Consider the following 24,581-nt stretch of genomic DNA (forward strand, 5'->3'; position numbering starts at 1 on the left):
GGATGTCAATGATTCTTTTTCTTTTTTAATCATATTCATAGAATCCTCAACCACAGCATTATAATGGACTTCTGCGAAACTTTGCACATTTCCTTAATTATTAATTACATTTCAACACTTGCATTCTTAGCAACATTCATTGTAATAATTTTGCATTTCTGTTAATTATTTCTATATGAATTTTTAAATTTTCATTAGTTGGAGTTAGTGAATCCTAATCTGGAATGCACCAAAACAAAACTCTCAGTTCTCGGGAACTACACACAGCCAAACCCAGTGTCCAGCTGGATCAGTCCAGCCTCTCTGTTCTACTAGGTGTGAAACAGGAGGAGTTAGCTGCATTTAAAAAGGTTAGTCCTTCCTTCTATTCTGCTCTTTTAGAGTAGTTTCCACAGCATTTAGGAATCTGTAACTGTCTTTAAAAAAATTCTTCTATGTTACTTGTCCCACCAAACTTCAGTGCAGTTACTCCACCTGAAAGTTTGGCAGACATTCTAGGATGTCTTTCTTTTTATTTTTACTAGTACTAATATCTAACTCTTTAATTTTGACATGTCCTACAATATAAGTTGCAGATTTTACCAGTGTGTCACTTTGACATTGCCTTCTGTGCAGGCTGTGAGGATGTATTCCAGTTTAACAGGTTGTTTTCAGAATTTCTCACCCATGTCCCATTCCATGCAGGGTTCTTTCCTTTTGGGGAAGCCTATTTCAGCAATTTCAATATTCCATGGATCTCAGTACACTTCAGAATTTCAATTTCTCTTCTCCACATTCACTACATATCTGCTAGTCCTGTGTGGCTCTCCAGCATGAGGTGTTTGGGCCAAATTACTTATATTTTAGGTTCTTGAGAAAGACTTGTTACATATGCAACCTGCAGGCTTCCCCACCCGACCCTGCCTCCAATACATTACTTGATCTCAACGATTTCGAGATTCTGCAAGGTTCTCTTTTTTTTTCATTTTCATATATTTGGTAGAATTCACTAGTAAAGCTGAGGCTTTCTTTGTGGGATGGTTTATTGAATTTAATTTCTTCAATAGATATAAGATTATTCAGATTTATTATTTCATCTTGTGTTGGTATTGTTAAGATGTATTTTAAAAGAGATTTGTTCATCTCATTTATTCAATTTATTGGCATAAAATTGCTCATAACATTTCTTATTATTCTTTTAATATCTATAGAATTTGTAGTGATATACTTGTTTTATTTTGTAATATTTATAATTTGTGTCATTTTTCTGTAATTCCTGCTGAGTCTAACTATGAGTTTATCAATTTGTCAGTCTTTACAAATAATTCATTTCAGGCTTTATTAATTTTCTCTATTGTTTTCTATTTCATTGATCTCATCTCTTTGTTATTTTCTTCTTTTACTTTTTTGGCTTTTCTTTTGTACTTCTTTTCATAGTTTCTTAAGGTGATTTTATACTTTATTTTTTAATATAAGAATTTAAAGCTGTAAATTTTCCTCTAAGTATAAATTTTGATATATTTTCCTTGATGTTGAGCTTAAAATTCTACTTTTGAGATGTATTATAATTGTCATTATTTTTGAGATGTTTTCTAATTTCCCTTGTGATTTCTCCTTTGACACGTAAGTTATTTAAGTTATGCTATTTAATTTCTAAATATTGTAGGGATTTTAAATATTTTATTGTAATTTATCAAATGATAAATTACTTCCATTATGATCAGAGAACAAACTCAGGTCAGGATTTCAATCCTTTATGTTTATTTGATATTTATTAATACTTGTTTTAAGAGCCCACAATATGCTCTATCTTAGTCAATATTCCATGTGCTCTTGAAAAGATCGTGTTTTCTGCTCTTTCTGGGTGTAGTGTTCTATAAACAGTGATACTATTTTTCAATTCTACATTTTTGCTGAGTTCATGTAATTGTTACATTAATTGCTGAGAGGGGATTGTTAAAATCTCCAATTATGGTTTGTTTACATTTCCACTCAATTTTGTCAATTTTTGTATCATGAATTTTGAAACTCTGTTATTAGGTCCATGTACATTTATGATTATAATGTATTACTGACAAATTGAGCTTTTAATAATTATGATCTCTATTTCTGGTAATGGTCTTTATCTTGAAGTCTATTCAAACAGATATTAATATGGCCTTTTAGTCTTCTTATGCTTACTAGATACATGGCATATATTTTTCTATCCAATTGCTTTCATCCTGGGTATATAGATTTCAGGTTGTCTTTTGTAGGCAGCATATAGCTGGATGTTGCTTTTTAATTCATTCTAACAATCTCTTCCTTCTTTTATTGTCTTCATTTCGATTTCTTCTTGTCTTAATTTGCACGTAGGAATGTCAGTACAGATGCTTCTTGGCTTATGATGGGGTTACATCTCAATAAACCCATTGTAAGTTGAAAATGCATTTAGTACACCTGACCTACTGAGCATAATAGCTTGCCTAGCCTACCTTAAACATGCTCAGAACACTTAATTAGCCTACAGTTGGGCAAAAATCACCTATCACAAAGCCTGTTTTATAATAATGTGTTAAATAGCTCATGTATTTTATTGAATACTGTAATGAAAATGGAAAATAGAATGGTGTGGTACTTGAAGTATGGTTTCTATGGAATAAATATTACTTTCATACCATCATAAGGTCAAAAAAATTGTAAGTCAAACATTGCAAGAAGGGGACTATCTGTATTATATTGAATACTAGCAGTGACAGCACTGTTCCTTGTCTTGTTCTGTATCCTAAAAAACATACATAAATTTTCACTATTAATTGAAATGTTTGTTTTGGTTATTTTGTAGATAGGCTTTGTGTCTTTGTCAAAATAATGAGGTTCTATTCCTGGTGTTCTTAGCCTTTTCTGCACATGTGTTAAATTTATCAAATGCTTTACACACTTTTTATTTTTATTTTTAATTTGCATAAATTTAAGGAGTACAAGTGCAATTTTGTTACATGGACAAATAGTGAAGTGGTGAAGTCTGAGCTTTTAGTGTATCCATAACCTGAATAATGTGTATAGTATCCATTAAGTAATTTCTTATCATCCACCTCCCTCCCAGCACCTTACACTCTTGAGCCTCCAATATCTATCTATCATTCCACACTTTATGTCCATGTGTACACATTATTTAGCTTCCACTTATAACTGTGAATATGTGGTATTTTTCTGTTTCTGAGTTGTTTCACTTAAAATAATGGCCTCCAGTTCCATTCATGTTGTTGCAAAGACATGATTTTATTCTTTTTAAAAAAATAGCTTAATAGTATTGCATAGTGTATATGTATACACCATATTTTCTTTTTCCAATCCTCCTTTGATGGACATTTAGGTTGATTCTGTATCTTTGTTTCCATATCTTTGAGATGATCATACAGTTTTTGTCCTTAATTCTATTTAAGTGATGGATTACATTTATTGATTTGTATGTATTAAACCATCCTTGCATCCCTACTTGATCATGGTGTACTATCTTATTGATTGAGGCAGGGTCTTGGTCTGTCGCACAGGCTAGAATGCAGTGGCACAATCTTCACTCACTACAACCTCCATCTCCTAGGCTTAAATGATCTTCCCACCTCCACCTCCCGAGTAGCTGGGACTACAGGCATGCACCACCACACCTGACTAATTTTTCTATTTTTTAGAGAGATGGGGTTTCACTACGTGGCCCAGACTGGTCTCAAACTCCTGGACTCAAGTGATCCCCTGCCTTGGCCTCCTAAAGTGCTGGGATTACAGGTGTGAGCCACCACACTTGGCCATATAATATTTTTAATGTGGTGTCAGATTCAGTTTACTAGTATTTTGTTGAGGATTTTTGCCTCTGTGTTTATCAGGGATATTGGTCTGTAGTTTTCCTTTTTTTATTGTGTCTTTGTCTGATTTTGGTATCAGGGTGATACTGGTTTTGTAGAATATGTTAGGATAAATTTCTTCCTTCTTGAGTTTTTGAAATAGTTGCAGAAGGATTAGTCCCAGTTCTTCTTTGTACATTTGGCATAATTTGGCTGTGAATCTGGTCCTGAGCTTTTTGTTGTCATTGTTGGAAGACTATTTATTTATTTACTTGCTTACTTTGATGCAGGGTCTCTGTCTGTTGCCCAGGCTGGAGTGCAGTGGCACAATCATGGCTCACTGCAGCCTTGACCTCCTGGGCTCAAATGATCCTCCTTCCTCAGCCCCCCAAGTAGCTCAGACTATAGGGGCATGTCAGCATGACTGGCTAATTTTTGTATTTTTCGTAGAGATGGGGTTTCACCATCCTGCCCAGTCTAGTCTTGAACGTCTGAGTTAAAGCAGTCTGCCCACCTTGGCCTCCAAAGCTCTGGGATTATAGGTATAAGCCACTGTGCCTGGTCGGGAGACTTTTTAAAATTGCAGATTCAATCTCACTACTCATTATCGGTCTGTTTAGAATTCATATTTCTTCTTAGTTCAATCTTGGGAGGTTGTACATTTCTAGACATTTATCCATTTGCTCTAAGTTTTCTAGTTTGTGAGCATATAGTTGTTTGTAATAGTCTCTGATGATCTTTTGAATTTCTGTGGTATCAATTATAATGTCTCCTTTTCCATTTCTGATTGTTTTTATTTGAATCTTCTCTTTTTTTGCTTAGTCTAGCTAGCAATTACCAATTTTGTTTCTCTTTTCAGGAACAAACTTTTCATTTTGTTGATACTTTGTTTTTGTTTTTGGTTTTGGAGTCTCTGTTTGATTTAGTTTTGCTTTGATCTTTGTTTTTTTCTTCTGCTAGCTTTGGGTTTGGTTTGTTCTTGTTTTTCTACTTCCTTGAGGTGAGACATTAGGTTGTTAATTTGTGATCTTTCTAATTTTTGATGTAGGCATTTAATGCTGTAAACTTCTCTGTTAGCACTGTTTTTACTGTATGTCAGAGGTTTTGCTATGTTGTGTTTCTATTTTCATTCATTTGAACAAATTTTTAAATTTCTGTTTTAATTTCGTCATTGACCCATAAGTGTTTAGGGGCATGCTGTTTAATTTCCATGTTTTTGTATAGTTTCTGAGGTTCTCCTTGGTATTGATTTTTAGGTTTATTCCACTGTGATCTGAGAAGATACTTGATGTGATTTTGATTTTAAAAAATTTTTCGAGACTTGTTTTGTGGCCTAATGTATGGTCTGTTCTGGCAAATATTGTATGTGCTGATGAGTAGAAGGTATATTCTGCAGTTGTTGGTAGAATGTTCCATATGTGTCTGCTAAATTCATTTAGTGTAAAGTCCAATTTAAGTCCAATGTTTCTTTGTTGATTTTCTGTCTCAATGATCCATCTGGTGCTGTGAGTTGGATGGTGAGATTTCCCCCTATTATTGTATTGCTGTCTGTTTCTTTCCTTAGGTCTAGTAATATTTGTTTTATGAATCTGGGTGCTCCACTTGTTGGGTACATATGTATTTAGGGTTGTTATATCCTCTTGTTGAATTGACCCTTTTGTCATTATATAAAATACTTTTTTGTCTGTTTTTTTACTGTTTTTGATTTAAAGTCTGTTTCGTTGTTGTTGTTATTAATGTAAGTATAATTATTCCTACTTGCTTTTGGTTTCTGTTGCATGGAATATCTTTTTCCAACCCTTTAATTCAGTCTAAATGTGTTTACTAATAAGGTGAGTTTCTTGTAAGCAGCATATAGTTGGATCATGTTTCTTTTTTATCCATTCTGCCAATGTGTATCTTTTAAGTGGAATATTTAATTCATTTATGTTCAAGGTTAATATTGTTATGTGAAGTTCTGTTTTTGACATATTGTTAGTTGTTATCTACTTGTTTTATAAATCACTTGTTTCTATCTTTTTCTCTGTCTGTCTTTGTGGTTTGGTGGAGTTCTGGTTTGTTGACATTTGATTCCTATCTATTTCTCCACTGTGTAATTGTTTTATATGACAGTGAGTTTTATACTTTTGTGTGTTTTTATGATGGTGAATATAGACCTCTTGTTTCCGTGTTTGGGATTCTTTTAAGAATTTCTTGTAGGGCTGGTTTAGTGGTGACAAATTTCTTCATCATTTGCTTGTCTGAGAAAGACTTTATTTCTCCTTCATTTAATCTTGCTGGATATAAAATTTGTGATTGGCAGTTTTCTTCTTTCAGCAATTTGAAAATCCCTTCCCATTCTCTTCTGGCTTGTAAGACTTCTGCTGAGAAGTCCATTGTTAGTCTGATGGGTTCCTTTTATAGGTGATGACACTTTTCTCTTGTTGATTTTAGAATTCTTTTTTTTCATCTTGACTTTCTTAGGTTCCTTCTTCTGCCTGGTCTAGTCTATTCTTGAAGTTTTCAAAGGTATTTTTAAATTCCTTATATGATTTTTTTTATTTCTAGAACTTCTCTTCAGTTTCTTTTTAAAGATAATATATATTGTTGACAAATCTTTGGTTTATATCCTGAATTGATTTTCTGATTTCTTTCTGTTGGTTTTTGAGCTTTTAAAAAACTCAGTATTTTGAGTTTTTTAATCTGGCAGTTTGAGGATTTCTTTTTTGTTAGGATCCATTGCTACAGAATTACCGTGTTCCTTGGGTTGGAGGGGGGTGGGGTGTCATAATACCTTGCTTTTTCATGCTTTCCATATTATTATTCTGCTTTCAGCATGACTGGAGAAATAGTAGCTTCTTGTTTTTGAATTTACTTTCTTTGGGGCAAGACTTTTATTTTTGTCTTAAGGGTATGAGTATAAAGTAAGTTTGCTAGGACCATTTGACTTTGCCTCTGGGTGTGCTCAATGTGAAGACTCTGTATGACTTCCTTGGTTATAAACAGTCTTGGTGTTTTCTCAAACATCAGTTGTAGTAGTGGTATACTGGATGAGTGAGCAGGCTCTTGACCTCCTGACAGTGGCCAGGGTTTATGGGCAATAGTGGTAGCATAGGTTGCAAGAGCATCATTTTATTCTCAGACATTGTGTACATGTATCAGCAGATATTGTAATGAGCTATGTGGGTCAACCTCCTGGCCAGTAGATGATGCTTTCAGGTAAGAGCCTGCTGCAATGGTGGCAATAGGGTTTATTCTTGACCTCTATTAACATGTGTAGTTCTGAGGTGTCTCAGGTGATGGGTTGGGCTGTGGGATGCTCAATGGTCTGGGTCCTGTGCTCTGTCTTGGGAGATTGGGCAAAGCTAGGTGGAACTGGAACAGGGCCTGAACTTGGGCTTCCCAATATTGGGCATAAGCACTAGCTCTGACAGGGTTAGGAGGCAGTCCTCAGTGGCCTGGAGAAATGCTTGGGTGAGAAGCATAGTGGCTGTTGCTGTGCTGAGGTCTCAGTATGGGGAAGAAAGAGTGGCCCTAGTGCCATAGCCTAGCAAGTGAAGTGGGACCTTCTCTCCTCTTATGCCCCAGACCCAGCAAGGCAACTACCTCATCCCCACTGTGGCAGCAAGTTGGGACACTTACTTAGTCACTGAGGTTTGCTTCCAGTCAGCGAAGCTTCCCTAGGCTGTAAAACTCACAGCTCAGTCAAAACCGTGTTGACTGACCAACTCTTCTCCTGCTTCTTTCCTGTGAAGGATAGGAGCCTGGTTCCAGTGCCAGCAGCTGGTGCACATACTACACTAATTTCTCAGTTCTGGCTGTGGGAGCCAGTTCCCTGCTAAAGCCTCAGATCTCCAATCCCCTGCTTGAGTCTCTCTAATGCCAAGATGGCTACCACTGCTTCTAGCTTGCAGGATCCTGCACAACTTGTTAGGAGCTAAGATCAAGAATGGCATCCTTCTATTGGTGCCTAGGTCTGGGAACGTGTGTGGGACACTTCCTGGAGACATTCCTTCTCACAGTCTCCTAGCTGCCCCCAAGTTAGATCCAGGGCTTGGGAGTGTCCAGGTGTTCTCCTGTGACCGGGATTGCACAATTCCTCACTAAGAAGATGGATCACGGAGAGACACTCACTCATGCTCTCCTGTATTAGGGATTCACTTGTGGTTTTCAGCTGGAACCGGCCGTGTAGGGTGCCTGCCTACCTTCTCTTTCCAAGTATCTTTCACTTTTCTGTTGAACTCTCATGTTCTTTCTTGGATAAAATTTCAAAGTGTGAATCTCTATACACTATTTTGCTCCTTTCCTTTCCTTTTTCCTTTCCTTTCCTTTCCTTTCCTTTCCCTTTCTCTCTTTCTTTCTCTTTCTTTCTTTTCTTTCTTTCTTTTCTTTCTTTCTTTCTTTCTTTCTTTCTTTCTTTCTTTCTTTCTTTCTTTCTTTCTCTCTTTCTCTTTCTCTCTCTCTCTCTCTCTTTCTTTCTTTCTCTTTTCTGTTGAACTCTCATGTTCTTTCTTGGATAAAACGTCAAAGCATGAATCTCTATACACTATCTTGCTTCTTCCAAGTGGGTGAAGTGTGCTGGAAAAGCCTCTATTCTGCCATCTTGGAAAAGAATGCAAAACAACAAAACAAAACAAACAAACAAAAAACAACCCTTTTTTAAAGAAGTCTACTAATTTTTAAAAACTAATCTACTAAAATTATCTTTTTTTTTCAGCATTCTTTTCCAGCCTGCCTGTTCTTGTAGTTTTTCATCCTAACTCTTACTGAGCTCCTGTGCTACTTTGATGTTATTATCTCCCTGTTGATTCTAGGCTGGCTTTGTTTCACTGTCGCAAAGAGATGAGCAATGACATCCTAGGGTTGTGAAAATAAGTGGGCATCATTACCAAGTTATTTGCCAGCCTTCCCCTGTTATTGCTTTTCTGTCTTCTTCTACTTTAGGTTTCCATTTTACTGTCAATATCCTTCCCCCAGTTATACCAGGCTTTGACCTCAACTTCTCTCCCTAACAGCTTCTCAACCTTTTGGTGCAAAGTTCTGGGATTCCTTAATTTCTATGTCATTTCTGTGACATCGTCAGAGTTTGGTTTTAGGGGTGGTAGCTTTGTTAATTTGCCATCTTTTCTGGAAAAAATAATAGATTATTTATAAAATAGAAATTCTATTTGTCTTGTACTATAATTAAGATTTTCTAATAGTTATCAGTGCTATCAATTTTTTTTTTTTTTGCTTTTTTCTGGGTACATGGTAGGATTGTATTTCCCTACACTTTTGCTGAAATTCAACGTAGCCGTGTGACTTGCTTTGCACAATGAACAGCGAGCAGAAGTCTATGTGTCACTTCCTCTGGAAGCCCATAGAGCCAGTGCATAATTTACCATTTTCTCTTTTACTGTTGGCCATGGCGATTAAACATGCTCTAACTGAAAGACTGGCAAACTTCTGTAAAGAACCAGAAAATAAATATTTTAGGCTTTGCATGCCGTATGGTCTCAGTTGCAACTACTCAACTCTGCCATTGCAGTGCAAAAATAGCCATAGGCAATACATTAATAAATGAGCATGGCCATGTTCCAATAATACTTCATTTGAGACACTGAAATTTGAATTTCATATAATTTTCACATGCCACAAAATATTATTATTTTTTTAAAAAAGTGGTTTTAGCTCTTGGGTCATATAAAATCAGGTAGCAGGCCAGATTTAGTCCACAGGCCATAGTGTGTCAGCCCCTTTCTAGATAGACAGTACTTGAAACCTCTGATTCCCAGAGGGAGGGTAACATAGAGCAAAGCCCCCTACTTACCCACAAAGAATATTCGGTGTGTGACAAAAAGGGGAAACTTGTTATTTTAAGTCACTAATTAAAAAAAATTACAGCAAAACCTAGCTCAATCTAATACACTAATTTTGTTTTTAAATGATAATACAGCAATGAATACCTAGAAGACAAAGGTTAAGGGAAAGGAAAAGAGAAAGAGATGCTGAGAAAAAAACAAGGGGAGTTTGAACTGAAAGTTAAAGGGCTCATTAAAATTTTGACAGATCATCCATCTTTTCATCTGAACTCCGTATCTATAAATCCTGATCATCTGCCCATTTACACAATTAATAATGTATCTTTTACTCTTTCTGGGGTGCTGAAATGTTGATCGCTTCAAATAATTTTAAAAAATTAAGTCATGGAAGTATTTTAAAAGAGATCTGAAAACTGTGTCAGAAAGTCAGGAAGGCCAAAATAAGGAGCTTGTTAAGAGACATTCCATCAACAAAAATATCTCTTCTCTTTTCTGCCATGGCAACTCCAAAATAGTAAAGAATATGTAATATGCAGTATCCTTATTTGAACCAGGATGCTGAGAATCGTGCAGGCAATAAATGTCTATTTTGGTGACAAGCAGGAGCATATTATGAAAAGAGATTGTTCTGATTCTTTAGTTTTTGTTGAGCTTTCCCAATTGTGAATGGCAGAATTCCAGAGACACTCAATGTATCCACTTTCCAACTTATAATTGTATACTCACCTTGTGTATCTTTGTAATCGTTGGAGTCCTGATTCTAGCGTGGTTGGTTGTGTTAAATTATCTTTTTCTTTGGACATGCCAGAGCAGGACAGAGAAGATATTTGTGGCGATACAGGTTGCACTTGTCAGAGCTTCCTGCCCTAGAAATGTTGGTGGGGAAACAGTCCTTATTTGATCATTTTTGGGGAAGGAAATTAAAATAAGTTTTGTGGAGAGGCTCTAACTCCCTCAGGGCAGCTGAGTGGGAGAGAGAGAGTCTCTTTGGAAAATCCACAGTTTATTCTTCCAAAACAATGTAGCCTCTAAGAAGTCAGAAACATTTGGAGAAAGTACGGAAATGAAAAGCATTATTGTGTGAAGTTCAAACTCTCAAGAAAAAAAAAGGTGTTTTATAAAAAGTTCAGACTTTACTTTTTGCCTTGGAAATTCTGTGGACTACAATGATAGGATTTGTTTAAAATATTGCACTTAAATATTTAAATGTAGCAGGCCCTATGTGTTTGATTTCTTTGTTTAACTGATGCATAGTTTCCCAACTATGTAGTGACTGGTGTAAAGTGTGAGGCTGTTCTATATTTATGTGGTTCAGCTTTCCAGAATATTTGGATACTGGCCTTAAATATGTACAGTATTGTTCCCTTGCAGCAGTTTTGTCAATGCCCAAATATATTAATGTTATATCCCCAAAGTCCTCTCTTCTGACAGATGGCTAACAAGGAGAAAAGTTAAATAAATTTGTTAAGTCATTTATGAAAAATATAGGGGCTTCCGAGAATTACAAAGCAAAGTTTCCATTCAGTATGTGGAAAGTCAGATGCCTGGTAAATCTTTTATCTCTTTGTGTTTTAAACAACTTTGCCTTCAGTATATGGATTTTGTGTGCAATGTCAGTATGTAATCTGAAGTAATTACAATAATTCAATAGCATGAAACACAGAATGGGGCAGTAAGAATTTTAAAAATAATGATTTAGCCGATTTTCTATCAGAAGCATTGAGAAAAAAATTTCTGAAAGAGAAAAAAGTGAAATGTTACTCTCCAGTGAATGGTTTCACACAGAAATGAATCTGTTGTCTAACAATGATTTGGTTTTTCTGGTGCCCTGTGACACCAATACATTGTTCTAAAGTGTAGAGAGGTGAATGTGGATGCCACGGTCTGGCCCTGACCTCGCTAAATACATGGAATCTCTCCCTGAGGCAGACCTTCATTGGAGTGAGGGCAGCAACAAGAATTTGGCTTTGAAGAAATCATGAATTGACAAGCAAGCAGATAATCTGAAAGGATACATTTTCTACCAATGAAACTTTAATAATCCCCAGGAAGACTGTACACATTTTAAAATAAGTAGTTTTCACTCCTAGGAACTGGAGCCCAGGGCAAAAGTGAATGAAAGGATATAAAATTAGCTTGAGAAACAAAAGAAGTCTAAGGAGAGTTTATATTATAAAGTGCATGCTGGATTCTATAACATAAAATGATCAAAGTAAACATGATTTTAAATGATACAGATGTTCCCAAGATACAAAGCATTCTGTGGTTGTAAGAGTTCTTAGGAGGCTGCACAGACTCTTATAGTTTAGATAACATGATATAATGTTTCTGTGTATTCTATAGGAAATCATTAATCTAAACAATTCTGTACAGCTTCCTAAAATACTTTATCAACCCTAGAAGAATCTGTTTCTTAAAAGACTATTCTTTTTGTGATTATTGTTCTTAGTCTAATTTTAGGAAAGACAAGTATTATAGGCTAAATTGTGTTCCTCCCAAATTCATATGTTGAAGCCTTAAGCCCTAGTACCTTAGAATTTTACTGTATTTGAAGATAAAGCCTTTGAAGAGGCGATTAAGTTAAAGTGAGGCTTCTAGGATGGGTCCTAATTCAATCTGACTGGTGTCCTTATAAGAAGAGGAAATTTGGAACACAAGGAAACACTAGGAATGTGTGTGCACAGGGAAAAATCCATGTGAGGAAATGGGAGAAGGCGGCCATCTGCAAGCCAAGGAGAGAGGCCTAAGAAGAAAACAAACCTGCTGACACCTTAGTCTTGGACTTCTTGACTCCAGAACTCTGAGAAAATAAATTGTTGTTTAAGCCACCCAGCCTGTAGTATTTTGTTATAGAAGCTCTACCAAACTAATATAAGACACAATAGTGCTTTACCTTTTCCCAGAGCCAGGAGATCGCTATTGGGAAGAAAATGAATTGTCATAGGGGAAATCTATGCACTTTTAGTTAGGCTTTTTGCTTTGTTTTACCTGGATACAAATCCCAGTATGGTTTTCATTGAGAATGTTAGGATGAAGAGGTCAGGAAGCCAGATTTTTCAGACCACTGATACAGAAAAAACTTTCACTGCTTTACCACAATCCCAAGAGAAACCAATCAATACTTTTGATCTGAAATATGTGAGTCTTTCTGATAATCTGGTGTCAAAAAATGTCCACCTATCCTATACTAGCTTTCATATTAAGAAGATGTCCTGACGAAAAAAGTAGGAGGAAATTGGCTTTTATTTAACTGCAAAACATTAAAAATATTTGCATATTTTGGCATCATGGAGGGGTAGCCATTATTTGCATTTTAAAGATATAGAAAGGAAAATATACAGATGTTAAAGTTTTCTTTGGTTACATAAGTCAAAATCTTTAGCAAGATGAAGACTTTTTCTTTTTTTTTAAGATTTATTTTTGTGGACGTATGGCAAGAGGAAGCCCGATTAAGGCAGCATTCTGGAGAGGGTGATCTCATCTTACTACACATAAGGTAGAATCAGAATGTGGGGTATGTCTAGAGCAGGCTCGGGGGGTTAGGATGGCCTTGCTAAAGGCTGTGGGGGAAGACTGGATTATCAAAAGCCAGAAAATTACGTATAGTTGGAATTACATTCAAACACACACACCAAATTCATGTTCCTAATCCACACATCAGAAGTCTAGAAGTCGATGGGGTCGTCCTTCAGTAAGACAAGATGACACATCAGGCAAGCAGTGAAACCCAGGAGTTAGGTGGAAAGAACAATGTCCCAAAGCGATCACAGTTCACAAAGGCAGGAATTGAAGAGCTAAGTTATAGCACAATCAGTTCACAAATGTGTACATGTAAGAAACATAAACTTGTATGTGACATTTCTATGATTGAAATTAACATCCATTTTGAGCACCTGTTGCACCAAGCGATGAAATGTGCTCTTAGTCAATTCAGGATTTCACCATCCCTTTTTCCAAGCTTATGGCCAATTTCAAGCACCTTTTATATACTATCAAGTGAGTGGCGTGAAGGAGATCTGAGGTTTTTACATCTGGCCTCAGTTGTTTTGACCAATTCATCCAGGAGTGTACTGAGATGGACATTATCTATCTGGTTCTTGTTTATCAATCCTTGCAAGTTGCTGCTGAACTACATCTTGGTCTTTGGAGGAGAAATGTTTTGTTGCTAGTCTCCCCCATTAAGGGCTATAGGGTCTCTATGAACTGTCTTACCTTCTCTCTGCATATATGTACCCTGCAGCCAATATGACTCCACAGATCCTGGACTTCACTGAGCCCCAAAAGCTTAGACCTTATTTTCACGATTATTATCTGAGAAAGGAACTCCACCACCCTCATTCTCCATTTCTCCTACTCTCCTTCCATTTCTCCTTCGTTTTGGGTAATGTCAGGTATACGACTCCTCTAGAGGCCCAGAGTTCAAGTCCTTTTCTTGCATTTTCTGAGTCTCTTTCCCCCAACCATTACTATTCTCAGATATGATTTCCATTGAGAGCCATAAACAATGCCCAGCTAATAACAGGAGCTCCTAAAGATATTGTTAGTAGCATTTATTAATGCCTTGAGTTATTTTCCTCTACGCCAGCTTTATTAAGGTATGGTTGTCAGATAAAAATTGTATTATATAATGTTATAAAATGACTACCACAATCAAATTAATTCATATATGTATTACCTTACATAGTTACCTTCCCCCCGTGCAGAACACTTAATATCTATATACTCTAAGCAAATTTCAAGTATATAATACATTATTATTAACTATAGTCACTATGCTGTACATTGGGTCTCCAGAACCTATTCGTTTTATGACTGCCTCGTCTACTCTGTTTCTGTGAGTTCAACTCTTTTTTTAGATTCCATATATAAATGAGATCATACAGTATTTGCTGTTCTGTGTCTGGTTTATTTCATTTAGCAAAATGTCCATAATTTCGTCCAGGTTCACTCATGTTGTTGTAAATGGCAGAATTTTCTTCTTTTTAAAAGCTGAAAAATATTCTACATATTATATGAATGTATATAATATATATGATGCAACATTTTCTTTATCTATTCTTAGTCATCCATTGATAGACACTTAGCTTGTTTCCATATCTTGGCTATTGTGAATAATGCTGCAATGAATGAACATCGGAGTACAGATAACTCTTTGAGATGATTTTACTTCCTTTGAATACATACCAGGAAGTGGGATGGCTGAATCATATGGTAGTTCTATTTTTAATTTTTTGAGGACCTCTGCATGTTTTCATCAATGGCTGTACCAATTTATAGTCTCACCAATAGTGTACATGTCCTCTTTGTCCACATCACCTCTATCACTTATCTTTTGTTTTTATGATAACCACCAAGGTGTGAGATGTTGTCTCATTGTAGTTTTGATTTGCATTTTCCTGATGATTGGTGATGTTGAGAACTGTTTTTGTGACAGTATCATACTTTTATGATTATTATAACTTTAAGATATAATTTGAAATCAGAAATATGATGCCTCCAGCTGTGTTTTCTTGCTTGAGATTTTTTTAGCTAGTCAGAATTTGTGGTTTTATACAAATTGTAGGATTATATTTTCTATTTCTGCAGAAAATGCTATTGGAATTTTGATAGGAATTACAGTGAATCTGTAGATTGCTTTGGGTTGTATGAACATTTTGACAATATTAATTATTCCAATTCAAGAACATGGGATATCTTTCCATTTATTTGTGTCTTTTCACATTTCTTTCATGTTTTATAGGTGTTGGTGTACAGATATTTCATATCCTTGGTTAAATTTATCCTAAGTATTTTATTCTTTTTGATGTTCTTGTGAATGAGATTGTTTTCTTAATTTCTTTTTTGGATAGTTTGTTGTTAATGTATAGAAATGCTACTGATTTTTGTATGCTGATTTTGTATCTTGCAACTTTACTGAATTTGTTTATTAGTTCTAACAGTTTTCTGGTGGAGTCTTTAGGTTTTTCTGTTAGAACTAACAGACAATTTCAGTAAAGTTGGAGGATGTCTTCTGTAAACAGAGACCATTTTACTTCTTCCTTTCTCCTTTGGATGGCTTTTATTTCTTTTTCTTGCCCAATTGCTCTGGCTAGGACTTGCAGTACTATGTAGTGGAAGTGGTGAGAGTGAGTATCCTGGTCTTGTTCCTAACATTAAAGGGAAGCTTTTAGTTTTTCACTGTTGAGCATTTTGTTAACTGTGAACTTTTCACATATGGCCTTTGTTATTTTGTGGTACCTTCCTTTTATATTATCTTAGTCCTTTTGAGCTGCTATCACAAAATATGAACTGGGTAGCTTATCAACAATGAACATTTAGTTTTCACAGCTACGGAGGTTGGAAAGTTCAAGATAAAGGCACTGGCATATTTGGTATATGGTGAGGATTTGCTTTCTGGCTCATAGGTGGCAACTTCTCATTGCATCTTCACATAGCAGAAAAGGTGAGTATCTCTCTGGGTCTCTTTTATAAGCGCACTAATTCCATTCATGAAGGCTCTGTCCTAGTGATTTAACTACCTCCCAAAGGCCCCACCTCCTAATACTATCACCTTGAGGGTTAGGATTTCAATAAATGAATTTGGGGGAAACATAGTTATTCATACCATAGCATATACTTAATTTACTGAGGGTTTTATCATGAAAGAATTTTGTCAAATGCTTTTTATGCATCTGTTGAGATGGTCATATGATTTTTATCCTTCATTTCATTAATGTGAGTTATTACATGTATTGATCTGTGTGTGTTGAATCATCCTTGCATCCGAGGGATAAATCCAACTTGGTCATGGTGTATTGTCCTTTCAATGTGCTGTTGAATTTGGTTTGTTAGTGTGTTGTTGAGGATTTTTGCACCTGTGTTTATCAGGGATATTGGTCTATAATTTTCTTTTCCTGTAGTGACCTTATCTGTCTTTAGTATCAGGGTAATGCTGGCCTTATAAAATGAGTTTGGAAGTATGCTCTTTTCTTTAATTTTTTGAAGAGTTTGAGAAGGATTGTTATTAGTTCTTCTTTAAATATTTGGTAGAATTAAACTATTAAGCCAGCTTTTCTTTGATGGGAGACTTTTTATTGCTAATTCAATTTTATTACTAATTATTTTTCTGTTCAGATTTTCTGTTTCCTCATAATTAAGTCTTGGTCAGTTGTATGTTCTTGGTCGGTTGTGTGTGTCCAGAAATGTATCCATTTCTTCTAGGTTACTCAGTTTGTTGGCATTTTCGTTCATAGTGTTTTCTTAGGATTCTTTGTATTTCTGTGTTTCTGTGGTATCAGTTGTAATGTCTCCTCCTTCACTTCTGATTTTATGTATTTGAGTCTCTTATTTCTTTTTATCTTAGTCAGTCTAGGTAATTTTGATTTTATCTTTTTAAAAAACCAACTTAGTTTTGTTGACCTTTTCTATTTTTATTTTTTAGTTTCTATGTCATTTATTTATGTTCTGAATTTTGTTATTCAATTTCCTTTTGCTAAGTTTGTTCTTTTTCTAGTATTTTGTGGTGTAAAATTGGGTTATTTATTTGAGATCTTTCTTTTTTCTTAATATTGGACATTATCACTATAAAATTACCTATTGGAACTGCTTTTGCTGCCTTCCATAAATTTTGTATTTTGTGTTTCCACTTTCATTTGTGTCAAAGTATTTTTATTTATCTTTTAATTTCTTCTTTGACCCATTGGTTGTTCAAGAGCACATTGTTTAATTTCCACGTAAAGGTAGAGTATTCCTAATCCAAAAACCCAAAATATGAAGTGCTCAAAAATCTGAAACTTTTTGAGCACCAACATGAGGCTCAAAGGAAATACTCATTGGAGCATTTTGTGTTCAGTTTTCAGATTAGGTATGTTTAGTTGGTAAGTATAATGCAAATATCACAAAATCTGAAAATATCTGAGATCTGAAACACTTTTAGTCCCAAGCATTTTTGGATAAAGGGTACTCAACCTCTATTTGTGGATTTTCTAACTTTCCTCCTGTTATTGAGTTCTAGTTTCATACCATTGTGTTCAGAAAAGATACTTGATATGATTTCAATATTTTTAAGTGTATTAAGTCTTGTTTTATGGCCTAATATAGAATTTAACCAAAATAATATTTTGTTTGTACTTGAGAATAATGTGTATTATGATGCTGTTAGATAAAATATTCTGTATATGTCTCTTAGGTCCATTTAGTCTTAATTATAGTTTAAATCTAATGTTTCCATATTAATTTTCTGTCTCCATAATTCATCCATTGTTGAAAGTTGGATATTGAAGTCCCCTATTACTGTTGTATTGTTGTCTATTTCTCCCTTCAGATCTGTTAATATTTGCTTTATATGTTTAGAGGCTCTGTAGTCAGGTTCTTATATATTTATAGTTGTTATATCCTTTCATGAATTGATCTTTTTATTATTATATAATGACCTTCTTTTTTGCTTTTTACAATTTTGATTTTGTCTGATGTAAGAATAGCTATCCCTGCACTTTTTGCTTTCCATTTGCACGAAATATCTTCTTTCATCCCTTCCTTTTCAGCCTATGTGTATTCTTAAAGGTAAAGTGAGTTTCTTGTAGGCAGCATAGAATTGGATCTTTTTTTTTAATCCACTCAATCACTTCATCTTTTGAAGAATTTAATCAATTTATATTTAAAGTAATGATTGATACATAAAGCCTTACTTTTAACATTTTGCTAATTATTTTCTGGCTGTTTTGGAGTTCCTTTGTTCCTTCCTTCCTCTCTTCATGTCTTCCTTTGTGATTTGATGTTTTTTGTTGTTGTTGTTTCGTTTTCTTTTTGTAGTGTCATATTTTGATTCCTTTCTTTTCATCTTGTGTATTTACTATAGGTTTCTGCTTTATGGTTACCACAAGGCTTACATAAAACATCTTATAGTTATAAAAGTTTATTTTAAGCTAACAATTTAACTTTGACTGTATACATAAACACTACACTGTAGTTTTCTCCCCTCATTTTATGTTTTTGATGTCACAATTTATATTTTTAATATTTTCTATTAATTACACAATATTATAGCTACATTTTTAATACTTTTGTCTTTTAAGCATATTAGAGTTACAAGTCATTTATATATCACCATTACAGTATTAAAGAGTATTCTGAATTTGACTGTACATTTACCTTTGCCAGTGAGTTTTATACTTTCATAAATTTTCATGATACTAATTAGCATCTTTTCATTTCAGCTTGAAGAACTTCCTTTAGCATTTTTTTTTGTAATGCAAATCTAATGACGATAAACTCCCTCAGCTTTTGCCTTCCTGGAAAAGTCTTTACCTTTCCCTTATTTCTGAGGGACAGCTTTTCCAGGTAAAGTATTTTTGGCTGGCTATTTACTTTTATTTTCAGCACTCTGAATATATTGTTCAACTTTATTCTGGCTTGCAAGGTTTCAGCTGAGAAATCCACTGACAGTCTTGTGGGTGTTCTCTTGTATGTGATGATTCAGGTTTTTTTTTTCCTGGCTTTCATAATTTTCTATTTGTCTGATTTTTGACAGTTTGATTATAATGTGTCTTGGTGAAGTCCTCTTTTGGTTGAACTTATTTGGGAACTTTTCAGCTTCATGTACCTGCATGTCCATTTCTCTTCTTTTCTCTCTCTGTTCTCCTTCTTATACTCCTATAATGTACATAATAGTTCTCTCAGTTATGTCCCACAAAATCCCATAGGCTTTTTCCATATCTTTTCATTTTTTTTCCTTTTTCTACTTTGACTGTACAATTTCAACTGACCTGAGTTTATAGGTTCTTTCTTCTGCTTAATAACACCCCTTGTTCATGCATTCTATTTCATTTTTCATTCAACTCATTGTATAATTCAGCTTCAGATTTCTATTGGTTCTTTTTCTGTGTGTGATTTATATGTCTTTGTTGAACTTACTATTTTGTTCAGGTATTATTTTTCTGATATTGTTGAGTTGCCTACCTGTGTTCTCTAGGAGCTTATTGAGCTTCCTTAAGACAATTGTTTTGACTTTTTTCCAGGCAATTTTTAGATTTCCATTTCCTCAGTGTCAATTGCTAAAGCTTTATCAGTTTCATTTGATGGTGTCATATTTGCCTGATTCTTAATGATTCATGTAGTCTTGCATTAATCTTTATGCATTTGAAGGAACCAATATCCCTTCCTGTTGTTACAGATTGGTTTCAGTAATTAAAGACTTTCTCCTCCCTGGTCCTCAGACTGATGGGATTGCCTCCAGGATTTCAGTTGATTGTGGCTGGAGCCAAGTTATATGGCTGTAGCAGGGTCTACAGTTGGGTCCATTGTTGGTATGCCTGTTACTAGATGTGTGAGCAGGGTGGTTCCTGCCAAATAGCCAAGGGACAGAACTATCTCTGGTACCATGATTGAGCTAGAGCCAGCTGGGTTATGAGGCTACTTTGGGTCTTCGGTTCAGTCTGTAGGTAATGAGCCTTACCAGGGATGTGGTTGTATGTGGCTTTCATTGGGTCCTGGTGCAGATGTTTGGGTGGGCAGGACTGCTTATGTGACTATAGTAAAGTGGGACTGGAGCCAGGTTACAGGGCTACTTCAAGGCCTGCAGTCAAGACTGAGGTCAATGGGACTGCTACTGGGGGATCAGATGGGCATGTCTCCTGCCAGTTCTGCGGTTGGGCAGAGTAGGGCTGAAACTGAGTATCAGCATTATTTCAGGGTTCACACCTGGTACTCAGGTAATTGTACCTCCTGCCAGGGCATTGATGAGCATTGCTGGGTTACTGGGTGGGCAGAACTGAGAAGAGGGCTGGAGCCAGGTCACAGAGCTGCTTCAGGATCTCCAGTCAGGTCCATGGCTCACGGGCTTTTTATGTGGCTCCTTCTTGGTATCTATGTGAGCAGGAATGATTCTGGACTGGTGGTATGTCATGGCTGCATAAGGGCCACAGGGCCATCTTGGGATACGCAGTTGAGTACACAGCTGGTGGGCCTATTACTGGGGACATGGAGAGACATGGCTCTTCCTCTTTCCCTTGGCAGATGGTGCTGGTTGCAGGAGCATGTCCAAGTAGGGCTAGGACTGAGGCCAAAGGGGAATGGGGCTATTTCTGAGTTTGTAGTTAGGACCATGGACAATGAGCCTAACTTGGGCATGAGTCTGCATTCTCAAAACAGCCTTCCTTGGTCTTGAGCTCTACCAGGGCTATGCAGTCTCCTACTTTGGTTCCAAAGCTCCCACAAAGGCACTTTTGAACATGAATGGCTGCCAAATTGTTGCTACTGTGGGGGATATCAGTGGGGACCTCTTATTCCACCATCTTGCTGACATTCTTTCCTGAGCTCCTTTTTAAAATTTGCTTTTGAAGTTCTAAATCCCAGGTCTTAGAAACTCAAAAGTCAAAACTATTGACATTTTTATTCGTTGTCCTAAATTGCCTAAAGTGTTGCCTAAATGGGAGAATGAGTCATATGTGAATAGGAAGTATGGCAAAATAAAATTAAACCAAACAACCAACCCCCCACCACCACCAAAAAAAAAAAACTCTCCCAAACACATAAAATAGGTGTTTATAACAAAACTAGACAAATGAATAGAACTGGAACTTAACTACTAACTCAAGCCCATGAGCCAAAAGTCTGGTTGCCAAAGCCAAGAAAATGATCCAAAACTTGGACAGGTTGTTATATAGCTATGTATCTATTTTTTAAAATTCATGAGCTTAGAAAGGTTTAAATAGTCATGAATTGAAAATGAAGTGTAGTAACCACTGACAATGAGAGATCAGAAACAGGTCTAGAATAATTTTAAAGGCGCATTAAAGGTAATAACTTCAAAGACAATAAATTCTTGCCTCTGGTTTATATTCAGGCTCTGTAGTTATAGATGAGAGACAAGTTTTTAGTAGTTAAAGGCAGGGAATGGATAGAAGTTCTGGCTACTAAGTTGATATACAACTGTAAAGTGGGACCTACTGGATCCGGATTTGATATATAGCAACAACTGAAAGAGATTCCTTATTTTAAACTCAGATCTTTATAAGAAAAATGTAATGGATTAAAAACAGATGCAACTACACTGAAGAACAGATTATGTACAGTTTATATAGACTAAGAGTGGTGTAGTACAGTGATTGTGAACATGGACCCTGAAGTCATAGAGCTTGAGCTAGAAACTTGGTTTTATCACTTACTAATCTTTTCACCTTAAGGAAATTGCTTTGCCTCTTTGAATTTCTGTTTATCTGCAAAAAATGGGAATAATAATAGTAGCCACCCAATAGGGTTATTTTCAGGATTCAAAGTTTGAATGAATGAATTTACTTGAAATATTTTAGTAAGTCCTCAATAAAATTTACTTACAGTAATATTATTATCATCATTATTGTGTGATATTCTGTGTATTCACGGGATTAACTTCCAACCCTTCCCACTAGAATATTGGCAAAATCCTCACGGACGTGTCACTAAGTGAGATGTATTGATTTTTGCCTCTTTTCCAGCTAGAACCATGGAGCGTGTCGAAGAGAAGAATAAGTTTCCTGCTGTGCCAGAAACCTTTAAGAAAAAGTGTAGGACTTTTGCAGAGCTGAAGATCAAGCGCCTGAGAAAGAATTTTTCCCAAAAGATGCTTTGAAAGGCAAGGAGGAAGCTTATCTATGAAAAAGCGAAGCATTATCACAAGGAACACAGGCAGATGTAGAGAATTGCAATTCGAATGGCTCGGATGGCAAGAAAAGCTGGCAGCTTCTGTGTACCTGCAGAACCCAAATTGGCATTTGTCATCAGGGTCAGAGGTATCAATGGTGTGAGCCCAAAGGTCCAAATGGTGTTGCAGCTTTTTTGCCTTCATCAAATCTTCAATGGAACCTTTGTGAAGATCAACAAAGCTTCAGTTAACATGCTAAGGATTGTAGAGCCATATATTGCATGGGGGTACCCAAATCCGAAGTCAGTAAATGAACTAATCTACAAGCGTGATTATGGCAAAATCAATAAGAAGTATATTGCTTTGACAGATAATACTTTAATTGCTGGATCTCTTGGTAAATATGGCATCATTTGCATGGTGAATCTGATTCATGAAATCTATACTGTTGGAAAATGCTTCAGAGAAACAAATAACTTCCTGTGACCGTTCACATTATCCGCTCCACAATGTGGAATGAAGAAAAGACCACCCATTTTGTAAAAGGTGGAGATGCTGGCAACAGGGAGGACAAGATCAACAGGCTTATTAGAATGAACTAAGGTGTCTTCCATGATTATTTTTCTAATCTGATCAGTTAATAAACAGTACATGCTCTCAGATTAAAAAAAAAGAAGTGTATGATTTTTTTGTCTTTCCTTTTTAAATGTATTCCACTGATTCTTTGGCATTTGCTGACTCTCCTCTATGTTCTGTGCGAATTCACCTTCCATTCTTGTTTGTGTCTGAGTGGTTACTTTGCATTGTCAGGAGTATGTCCACCTCCTTCCCACCCACAGAGGATTATCAGTATTTCCATCAGAACTTGCTTAGATTTCATCCTTTCAATTGTAATCAGCATCAATTGTACGCTTCCAGCTTTCTTCCCATTTAGGATTGTCAGAATTTGTGCAGTTGCTGAAACTTAGAGAGTTGGAGTTTATTCATTCACCAGTATTTATTGAACTCCTCATATGTGCCAGGTAATGTGCCAGGTGCTAAAGTACAGGGTTCCTGCTCTCATGGAGCTTTCAGAGTAGACAGGCTCTGTAAAATGCCTGTTACTGTTGTCCTCTCCCCAGGGATGGCTGAGGTGCATTTCTCCTTGCCCAGCCTCCTTGTTCTGCAAGTTCTCTGACACGTTAATGATGTGGGAGAAAGTTTCATACTCTGCTTTAGCATAGAGGTGAGAGCAAAGAGATGCCCATTATCTCCTTTACTGCACAGAACTCATTCACTCCATGATTCTTGTTGTTGTGTTGCAACATTGCCTCTTGGCTCCAGCGGCACTTGTGAAGGATGAAGCCTTCTCGTTTTTGCCATTTCTTGCACATTTGTGTGTGTGTGTGTGTGTGTGTGTGTGTATGAGAGATGCACTAGGAGACTTGACTTCTCTAAGAGTGTTTATATTGTAGTATAAAATGAATTATATTGAAATATATGGACTTGATATTGAAATATATGGACTTTGTATACTAGAGAGTTTATTTGTGAACCAGATAAACTGGGGTTACAACCCTGAGTCTTCAGCTTGTTAGCCATGTGTCTTTAACCAGTATTATTCTATAAAGTTCTTAGACTACTATTTTCTCCTCTATAAAAGGGACAAATACCTCTCACTTTGGATGACTGCTATAAGAAAAGAGACAATGATTGTAAAGTCCCTGGTGTAGTGCCTCAAATTTAGCACTGAAAAAAATGAAAGCCCGTATATTGCCTTATGCAATTGATCCTCTTATTTGTGTTCTATGCTATAAATAGATGTGTTCTATGCTATAAAAGTCTATCAATATTTATTGATTATATGCCATAAAATTTCTGGGCATCATTCAGAGATTAAAAGAAAATATCCAGATGGCATTATCTTTTGGGGGCAGGGAAATCCACGGAGGAAAAGAAAAAAAAATACGAAGAAGGTGAGAGAGTAAGAAAGATCATAGTCAGGGATTTTTTTGGTTGTAAGACATAAAAGTCCAATCAATCTAGCTTAAACCAAGATGAGTTTATTAAAAAGACTCTCAGCTATTAAAAAGGATTTAGGGTCAGAAAATGTGTATGTACTTCATGAAAAAATGGAAAGTTGTCAACAATTAGGGAGTATTTGTTCTCTCTTATGTTCTTGTTCTGGTTTTTGCTTTTACTTGTCACATGGCCTCATGTTTCTAATTGTTTCTGAATGTTTGTTACTTTGTTTTCTTCTGTCTGAAGTCTGATTCTTTCTGCTTCCTCATCAGCATGATTACACCCAAATGACCACCCTAGTTCCTGACATGTCAGTATCTTTTTTGCTTTTGCTGACTCTCAGTACTGCGATTCTTAGTTCAGGTTCTCAAGTGAGTGGATGTGATGGGACCAGTAAAAGGG

At 35.9% G+C, this 24,581-nt stretch overlaps 1 pseudogene; it reads left to right on the plus strand.

Moving 5' to 3' along the window:
• The first annotated feature begins 22,040 nt into the window (after nt 1-22,040).
• Nucleotides 22,041-22,790, plus strand: LOC100450276 (large ribosomal subunit protein uL30-like; annotated as a pseudogene).
• Nucleotides 22,791-24,581: the final 1,791 nt, after the last annotated feature.

Source organism: Pongo abelii, chromosome 10, assembly GCF_028885655.2.
Source record: "Pongo abelii isolate AG06213 chromosome 10, NHGRI_mPonAbe1-v2.0_pri, whole genome shotgun sequence".
In the NCBI taxonomy this organism is placed as follows: domain Eukaryota; kingdom Metazoa; phylum Chordata; class Mammalia; order Primates; family Hominidae; genus Pongo; species Pongo abelii.